The sequence below is a fragment of the Carassius carassius genome, chromosome 1 (assembly GCF_963082965.1).
Source record: "Carassius carassius chromosome 1, fCarCar2.1, whole genome shotgun sequence".
Lineage (NCBI taxonomy): Eukaryota > Metazoa > Chordata > Actinopteri > Cypriniformes > Cyprinidae > Carassius > Carassius carassius.
The window spans coordinates 24,406,591-24,417,335 of NC_081755.1; positions in this window are offsets into that span (position 1 = coordinate 24,406,591).

Below are 10,745 nucleotides of genomic sequence, written 5' to 3' on the forward strand. Positions count from 1 at the left end.
AATAAGACAAAACTAACTGTCCGTTGTGGAAAAATCACTGGTCTTATATACAAAAAAAAGTATGAGAATGGTAAGTTTTGAGATTATGGACATTTTTTCTCACATTGTCAGAAATAAAGTGAAATGCAAATTTTGTTTTAGAAAATACTGATTTAATTATATGCTACCTATTCATATATTCTTTATGATATTTCTGTCTTAAGGAGAGAAGTGTATTTCATGTAAAGGTAAATGGTTTACACCCAGACAGTTTGAAAAGTCTGGAGGAAAAGGGAATAACAAGAAGTGGAAGAGTAGCATCTATTACAAGTCATCAAATGGCCTTCGACAAGTGCCATTAGGGAAACTCATACAGGTATGTACAGTGTCCAGATGGTGTAAGGCTTGAATGGTATTTTTTTTATTTTCCTACATTTTACTGATCCTCATATGATTTAAGTAAATCAAATTAAAATGCAACAGTTATTTGATCCATCTTAGAAAAGGTGTCTGCCACAGTATGGATATCTGAGGAAGTCAGTTGGACAGGTATTTCAGCCACTGCAAATGAATTAACAAACCCACAAGCATGCATTTCATGAAAATATTGATCTATTCAGTACTATTCAGGTTTTCTTTTTAAAGATTAATTTTATCATTACTATACCGTTGATTAATCATGATGCAGAATTACTCCGATATGTTCATATTTTTTTTATTTATTGCTGACACAGTCAGATAGATGTGGTGCAGTCTCATCATCTCAGCAAAATGTGACAAGAAGGAAGACACCTAACCATACAAAATGTAAGCAAATAGTTTCTTTATTAACTCTTTAAGAGGTCTTTGTTCAGTTGAACATATAGGCTATGACTTCTTTACAGTCAAAACATTTAAACCTAAAAAAATGACAATTGGGACTTTTCTACCATTAGATTTCACTGGCAGTAAGGAAAACTATCGCAGAAATAATAAGAAAATACCTGTGGGTGGAAATGAAGAGGACCCAGTACCGAAGGGAACAATTCAGCTGGGTAAGTTTGCATGAACATTTGCATTGTAAATTCATCCAGACATTTTCTTAGCTTACAAGTTCAGTGGAGTGTAAAGCTTTAAAATGTATTTTTCTAAAACAATTGAGTTTTGTGTAAACTGTACAAAAGTGTACAAAAAGTACAAAATGTGCATGCAGCAAATTGTCATATTTACAGCACACAACCGCTAATTTCACCATTGCTGATCTCTGGTTCACTTTCACACCATTTATTATTATTATTATTATTATTACCATTATTATCACCTGTTCCTCTGAAAAAAATAAATAAATATAGTGAATGTTTTCTGTCCCATACAGATAGTTCTTCAGATGAGTCCGTATCTGTTGCTGAAAGAGTCAAACTGGTGAGATTCAGTTGTAACAAGGAAAATGGGTTGAGATACCCTCTGAGCAATGTGCATGCACTTACTGATAAATTGAAATAGAATATTAAAATATAAGTATTGACATATGAGGGATTATGGGATACACTCTGATATTCAGAAGTTTGTGAGATATTTTTAAAGAATTTTATTCAGCAAGGATAAATTAAAATAAGTAATACAAATAAAAAATAAACTTTATAATCTTAGAAATGATTTCTAATTGTTTCTATTCATCTAAGAAATGGTTTACAAATGGGGTCAGCAACCTTTCGGACCTTTTTTGAATTTTAAATATTTCTGAAGCAATTTTTCATGTTTTTTTTTTACTTTTCAACATCCTAAAAAGTTGTTTATTTTAGCATTAAAATAAACAGTATTGGTCTAAAATGCTTCATATGAGCAGCAGTCATGCAAATGGTTTGCCAGAGCCACACACATCTCAAGACTAGCGCAGGTTAATTCTTAATGATTACTTAAAACTGCATACCAATGTACAATTCTTTTCCTATTGCTCGCGTGCCAGTGATTATCCCTCTGTTTGCCAATGTTTGTCAAAATGTCCCATAGGCAGCCAATCCCTGATTTACACAAAACAAAAAGCAGCACAATTCTTTTTAACATTGATAATAATAATAATAATAAGTAGAAGAAATGTTTCTTGAGCACCAAATCAGAATATTAAAATGATTTCTGAAGGATCATGTGACACTGAAGACTGGAGTCTGCCATTACAGGAATAAATTACATTTTAAGATGCTGTTTATTAAAATATTTAACTTTTAATCAGTTAAATGTAGCCTTGGTGAACATAAGAGACTTTCAACAACATTTAAAAACACTCACCGACCCCAAACCTTTGAAGGGTATGCATATGTGTGTGTATGTGTGATTTATTAATTTTTTTTAACATTCCCTCATTATTTCTCACATATCCCCTTTTAGCAGACAAACAGAAAGCATTACTTAAATCTTATAATTTCTTTACACCACAGAAGAGGAGGGAACCTGTAAATTTAACTGAAACTGTCAGTAAAATGAACACAGAACAGATAGAATCTACTGGAAATGATAGAGGTGCGTAGAGATCAGTTATTTCCTTCTATCATTATTAATTTCTGAGACTTATCCTGTTTAGAATTGATTGGTTTTTATTCGACTATGAAGGATCAGTGTTGAGCTAAGTGGGTTGGTTAGAATAGGATGACCATTAAATATTTATTTTTAAGTGAGTGATACCAAAATGAAATTAAATGTTTTAATTCATTATCTTTGACTATATTCCCCAAACCAAGACTCACCTGCTCATCCAACCGTTGCTCCAGAACCTGCGGTACCTGTAGAGGAGCCTGATGAGACCACAGATGAAGCAGCAGCTCAGCTGAACTTCAGTGATTCTCCTGCTAAATGGCAGAACCCTGTTTCAGCTCAAGAGAATGAAAAGACAGACCAGTTATTTGAATTTCTGGAAAATCAGTTTAATACCATTAACAATACCCTACAATCAATTGATTTGTCTTTGAAGAAGCTGGTGGAAAAACAGTCACAAGACACACTGCCTCAATACATCAGTCTAACTCCTGCTGTTATTGAAAATCTCCAGATTCACTCCTCAGTCAAGGAGGAGCAAATCACTGAAGTTGTAATGGCATGATTAAAAACATGATTGAAAAACTAAGGTCTGAGATTAAACAAAAATAGGGTCAATACTGATGAGAGGAAGAAATAGCACTTTGGTCTGAGATGTTATGAATTAAAAAAATGCATGTAAGGTTTATCCATAGGTATGAATAGATTCCCTCTTCGCCCACTCCAAACACATAGATGCGTCCGTCATGTTCTAACGGTCAACTCGACACCATTCATCATACTATGGTTTCGCAGACCATCGGCTATGCAGGATTGTGCCATCTTTGAATATTCATTGATTAGTATGGTGAATGACCAAAAAGGCAAGCCTGCCACCTTTAGCAAAAAAAGCAAAATGGCTAAAGCTAACACTGTGCGCAGGAATGGAGACCAGACAGCTGTTTTTTTTATTATTATTGTCAATGTAGCAGAGGCTGAATAATTAATAATGCTGAATAAACAGCTTTTTTAAGGAAATCGCTTTTCATTTATTGAATCGACACCATAATGGCTAAAGCTAATCTAAAAAGTATATTTTTGGTTTGAACTATTTTTAGTTTAAACTGAAAAAAATGTGTTTTCGAAAGTAAGTCATTGACATATTGCGACAGGTGGGATTAAGCTGTAGGCTCATCCCATTCATTCCTATTCTTAAATGCCAATTGAGTGTCACACAACTCACTGAAATTCAGTGATGTCAAGGCTGTAATATGATTGGTTATTAACGCACACGTGATCCAAGTTGACTGTTATGCTCTCTCCATTAGTAAGTAATACAGACCCTCTAATATCCCAATAGTAAAACAATCTCTGGAATGATGTCAAGTTGACCATTACAATATGGCCAATAGAAACAGTTGCTAATGAGGCATATGTATAAATATCTATTGGTATATCTACATTAGTAACAACAATAAATATAATAGGTTATATTTAATGTGCAAAAGCTCAGAAAATTAATGGCATATCATTTATTCATTTACAGTTACAAACAAAATTACATCATGAAAATAGTTTGTTTAAATAGTTTGTTTAAATTTCAGTTTAATTTGTGTCAATGTGTACATGAAGCAAATAGAGAAGATCAAAGCCCTTTGTCTGCACTCTGGTGTAATGAAGGGGAGAAATTGTTCTGTTGTTCTCTCATTTCCTTCCAGACAAATTCCTTTTCTAGTTTTCTTTTAACCACCGCATATGTCAAATTCAGAATCTGACTTGTAATTTAAAAAGCATTCCCAAATTAAATTCTATATGATGTGCAATTATATGTTTATCTTCATTTTTCATATTTGGAAGTGTTCAAGTTGAATCCTCAATGCTGTAGGAAGGCACACCTGCTGCAAAGTGTGGTTAGGTGGAGTGGAAGAAGATTATGCCATGTTTATAGGTAGGGCCATCCTTAGTTGACACGGGGCCCAGTGCGAGTTAGGGAACGGGGCACCCCTTGGCCCATTTGCAATCCAAAAAAGGGGCTGGCTGCTTGTTGAAACAAATTGTATGGTTGTTACAAATATACTATTAAAAAAGAAGACAGTCCACTCTGTAATAATTTCTGACTTTATTGTAGAAGTTTTGATAAGAGTGGGCTCTCCCTCAATTTGACTAGGCATTTTAATTCTAAGAACATTAATATTTTGTTGTTATCACTTTAAGAACACAGAGAGCAAATCATTAACCAGAAATACAAAAACAAACTAGCAAATTACTAATTCAGTGAATCACCCACTGACTGTAATGTGGATTGTAATGCATCTACAGTAGTACTTGTTAATGCAACAAGCTTTAGGAACTGTAGTCTTCACACTCAAGCCACCGGGCAACGCCCCTGTGCACGTCCCAGTGTCCGACTATGATCGGCGCTGCAGCCGCCTACAATCACATGTGCTATATAAAACTATGGACACAATCCACACTATGGTCTCATCTAGCTACATAATTGCCCTGAGCCTCTTGAAAATGTTCCTTAAGTACTCATACCAAGACTAACATCCTCCAAATGGAGACAGGAACTAAAAATTGGAACTTAGATCAAGGCCTAGATGTGGAGAGTTTGCACCTTTGGGGACAGGTGGTGATTTGCATGAAAGACACTGGGAAAGTGCACACCTTTTACAGTAAACAAAATATCTAAACTCCCTTCAAACTTCAACGTACTTCATTCGACTTTTGATGCTCTCACATCAATTTCAAATATTCTTTGATACACCTTTTTCAAAACAGGTCTACTATGCATTGCACCTGGTTCCAGCATCTATGACTGTAGAGATCATTCTTTTTGAAGAATCTTAGAGGTAAAACAGGACTGGCTCTTAGCTGAAGAATGGGGTATTGCTTGGGGCTTGCAGTAAGCACTTACAGACTCCACCATGATGGGCCACACACAGTGGGTTGAAAGTCTTCTTTATTTCATCATGTGCAAGAGAGCTTCAAATTTTGATTCAGTGCAAAGCTTGTTGCAATTCACAATTACTAACAAAGTCAGTTCCATTATCTGACCTAAATTCCTTGACTCCATCGCTTTGACATATACTGTACATCTTTGAATTGCATTTATGCAGGACTCAATCCCTTACGAAAAATAAGTTTATTCAAGTGTGCTTTCAGTATACTTTCAGTGTACTTTTTATATACTCCTCAGAAATATACTTTAAATGACAATTAACTATACAAACCCGATTCCAAAAAAGTTGGGACACTGTACAAATTCTGAATAAAAACAGAATGCAATAATGTGGAAGTTTCAAATTGCAGTATTTTATTCAGAATACAACATAGATGACATCAAATGTTTAAACTGAGAAAATGTATAATTTTAAGGGGAAAATAAGTTGAAGTTTAAATTTCATGGCATCAAAACATCTCAAAAAAGTTGGGACAAGGCCATGTTTACCACTGTGTGGCATCCCCTCTTCTTTTTATAACAGTCTGCAAACGTCTGGGGACTGAGGAGAGAAGTTGCTCAAGTTTAGGAATAGGAATGTTGTCCCATTCTTGTCTAATACAGGCTTCTAGTTGCTCAACTGTCTTAGGTCTTCTTTGTCGCATATTCCTCTTTATGATGCACCAAATGTTTTCTATGGGTGAAAGATCTGGACAGCAGGCTGGCCATTTCAGTACCTGGATCCTTCTTCTACATAACCATGATGCTGTTATTGATGCAGTATGTGGTCTGGCATTGTCATGTTGGAAAATGCAAGGTCTTCCCTGAAAGAAACGATGTCTGGATGGGAGCATATGTTGTTCTAGAACTTGGATATACCTTTCAGAATTGATGGTGCCTTTCTAGTGTTAGCTGCCCATGCCACACGCACTCATGCAACCCCATACCATCAGAGATGCAGGCTTCTGAACTGAGTGCTGATAACAACTTGGGTTGTCCTTGTCCTCTTTAGTCCGGATGACATGACGTCCCAGTTTTCCAAAAAGAACTTCAAATTTTGATTCGTCTGACCACAGAACAGTTTTCCACTTTGCCACAGTCCATTTTAAATGAGCCTTGGCCCAGAGAAAACGCCTGCGCTTCTGGATCATGTTTAGATATGGCTTCTTTTTTTGACCTATAGAGTTTTAGCTGGCAACGGCGAATGGCACAGTGGATTGTGTTCACCGATAATGTTTTCAAGAAGTATTCCAAGGGCCTGTACCATGAAGCTGGATTAGCTGGCTGGCCAGGTAAGTTTCAGGTTAGTTTGTACCAATCCAGGGTTTTAGGGTTCCATGTAAGTGGCTAGGCTTTTAGCGGCATTCAGTGCCATAGTAACTTACACTCCACGGCTAACGTGCTCCAGGGCAGGTTATGTTCTGGGTTAGAGATCTCAAACTGAAGGTGGACCAATCAGATGTGAGAAAAGTGACACATGTCTGACACAAACTCACTCCCCCAGTTTATCTTGCTCCAAATTAAAGGTCACTAATGATAAAAAAAGAACTCTGGCTTTAATGATAATTATCATAAAAGAGTCATTTTATGATTTATCTATTACACACAAGCAATTTTAGTTGAACTGCTATTATAAATCGTTTATTTTAAATAAAAAATATATTTATTTTATTTGTCTTCCTTCATTCTTTATTTGACGTTTAAATTTGTCATATTCTTAATACTAATCTTTTAACCTTTAGCAAAACCTTTAACCTTTAGTTTTGAATCTCGCTGGGTCTCTCACGAGAAGTAAATCAAACATGCTTTGTGTTGCAAGCCTCGTGATTGGCTGTTCACCAGTAATGTCACACATTAATGTGCACATGCTCCACAAACTCCGGATCAAAAGTTGACAAAGAAAGTTGATGATCAGCATCATGGTACCAACAAAGCCGGATTGGAGAGGTTTGGTTTCGTCAACTCAAAACTAATCCTGTAACTCTGAATTTGTTCAGCTACCATCATGGTACAGGCCCCTGAGACCATGTTTTGATTTCCATTACAGTAGCATTCCTGTATGTGATACAGTGACGTCTAAGGGCCCGAAGATCACAGGCATCCAGTATGGTTTTCCGGCCATGACCCTGACGCACAGAGATTGTTCCAGATTCTCTGAATCTTTGGATGATATTATGCACTGTAGATGATGATAACTTCAAACTCTTTGCAATTTTTCTCTGAGAAACTCCTTTCTGATATTGCTCCACTATTATTCGCCGCAGCATTGGGGGAATTGGTGATCCTCTGCCCATCTTGACTTCTGAGAGACACTGCCACTCTGAGAGGCAAATTGGTCCTCCAGCTGTTCCTTATTTGTATATTTAACTTTTCCGGCCTCTTATTGCTACCTGTCCCAACTTTTTTAGAATGTGTAGCTCTCATGAAATCCAAAATTAGCCAATATTTGGCATGACATTTCAAAATGTCTCACTCTCAACATTTGATATGATATCTATATTCTATTGTGAATAAAATATAAGTTTATGAGATTTGTAAATTATTCCATTCCTTTTTTACTCACAATTTGTACAGTGTCCGAACTTTTTTGGAATAAGGTTTGTACTTGACTTTACTTAGAAAAAGTCTAAATTTTTTTGAGCTATACAGTACTTGTGCTCCGAGAATGTTTTCAATGTTATACGGGGGGCATTATTACACATCTTCTGTAAAGTTTTTTAGAAAACACAGGAAGAAACCAAAAAAACAACATACACTTCATCTACCTTTCCCCTTGCCAAAATGATTAAGATGATTATTGCCAAGATGATTAACTTCACAAGAGGATGTGGTTTTTGAAATATTTATTTTTTAAACATTTTGTTCTCTTGCTCTTGAAAGGACAGTGAGTTTGGCCAAATTGTGCCAGGGTGCCAGGCTGAAGCAAATGTTTGAGGAAGTGTTCCAGAAAATCTTCCGTATCCAATAACACCTTTTACAAGTCTTTCAAAGATTCAATCTGGTACTCATTATAATGTATGTAAGATGCATGAAATTTTTAATTTTGCACTCTTGCAAAGACAAGCAATTTGGAGAATGAATGGATGCTGTATATGACTTAGTTCAGGGATGCTCAAATCTGGCTCATGAGCTCCAATTTCCTGCAGAGTTTAGCCTTAACCCTAATCAAACACACCTAAACATGCTAATCAGTGTCTTCAGGATCATTAGTAAATCACAAGTAGGTCAGGGCTGGAGCTAAACTGCAGCGTATTGGCTCTCCAGGGCAAGATTTGAGGGAGCCTGACTTAGCTGCTGTGCAACACTTAAAGGAATTATTGATGTCGAGTGCATTAGGCTAGAAGACTTTAATAGTATTTGTTTTCATCAGTGGCAAAAATAACAAAAATTCTATATCAATCAAGTGAACTAAATATTACATAACTTTTACCCCTCATAGACCTAAAGAAGATAAGCCAGAGTGGGATCTGTAGGAAAACAGAGTAGCAACAAAACAAACAAACATAAAAATATATATATGTGCATCCATTCATGTTCTGTATTATGCTTCTCTGTCTTTAGAAGAGAAGTGTACTTCATTTAAAGGGAAGTGGTTCATGACCAAACAGTTTGAGAAGTTAGTAGGAGAAGGACATCACAAGAAGTGGAAGAGTAGGATCTATTACAACCCATCAAAATGGCCTTCAACAAGTTAAATTACTGAAACTCATACAAGTATGTACACAGCTAGTGTGAGGTCTGAATTTATTTGACATCCTTATTAACATATGAACTTTTTTTCCTTTTAGAATTTGGACAACTGAGGGAGTCATCTGGTATTTTGTATATACATGCACAAGTCACAAGTTATAAACCCATATGCAATCAAACAAACCATATTCATATCATATGTTGTAGTTCTGCCTAACGACATTGACTGAAATTTGTGGGTAATGAATCAGCTTTACATTTTTTTGCTTTATCGTTTACTTTTGACAATGATCCATTAATTTATCATGCCAAGATGTTTTAAAATCAGTTCTGATGCAGTGTAAACTGTATGTAATGAGAAGGAGTGAATTACCCAATTATTGTGCCTGCATATCCTCCATTAGCAAATGAAACATTACAATATTCTTATTCTGTCTATTTTGGCACAGAACATTAGAGAATCTGTGATTTTACCTGAAACTGTCAGTAAAAAGATGACAGAACTGGTTGAATCTACTGCCAATGCTAGAAGTTAGTGAGCTCTTTTATTTTTCCCTGTATCATGTTTTTTCTCTTTTTTATGAATTTTATGATTTCTTTGGTCACTTTCACATCATGTGTTTGCTTCTCATTAGAGTAAGAATATTTAGAGATGAACAGCCTGCCTTTGAAAAGTCTTACCCGTGTCTATTACTGAATTTCTGAGTGGTACTAATATTTCAGTTTTTTTCTTTAGTATTTGAAAATTTCAGACTTTATCTAACCTATTTGTATTTATGTGTGATATAAACTTGTCCTTGTGATTTATCTCGATCAGATTCTTTTAATTATTTATATTTAGGATATCAATATAAAAACTATTGCAATACATTCAATAGTTGTATGTACCAATCTTTTAAGCTTTTATTAGTTAACATTTGATAATGTTGTGGAGAAATGCTGGTTTGAAAGGATAGTGTGTCATGATTCTGCCTTCATGTCCTGATTTTTCTCTAGTCTTGTGGCAGGATCATGACAGGCCCATGTTTTATGTGCAAGCACATGGCCATTTGTTTGGGCCATGTGCTTGCGTTGTCTCGTTTCCTTGCCCCGCCCCCCTTGTTACCCTAGTTTTGTCGTTATTGATTTACCTGTTCCACCTGTTGTGTTCATTAGTAGCCTCCCTTTATTACCTCGTGTGTTTCTCTGTCCCTTGGTCGGTTCATTGTTTAAGATTGCCAAACGTTGTTTAAATATTGTCACGTTGATCTGTCAGTGAGTAAGTCTTGTCTAAGTAGTAGTGTGATCCTGTTTTTGTTATAGTGTAGTTTGTCAAGTGTTAGTCTAGTTTTTCTCTCGTCAGTCTTGCCCTTGTTTTGCCCCCTCGTGGGTTTTGTTTTTCTGTTTTGTATAATAAACCATGTTGCTGTGACATCTGTCTGCATTTGGGTTCATCCTCCACTCCATCATCGTAACATAGTGTGACTAATTGTTTGTGTTTGTAATAATTCAGTCAAACCACAATGATATGCTTTTATTTCAGTTTAAATTTCAGTTTCGTTTCTGTGTCAGAGTGTTTCTGAGGTACTCTCTTGCGTAATTAAGAGGAGGAGTTTCACTAGAGTCTGTTGTTCAGCCATTCTAGTTTCTAGTTCTCTGGTTCCTCAAA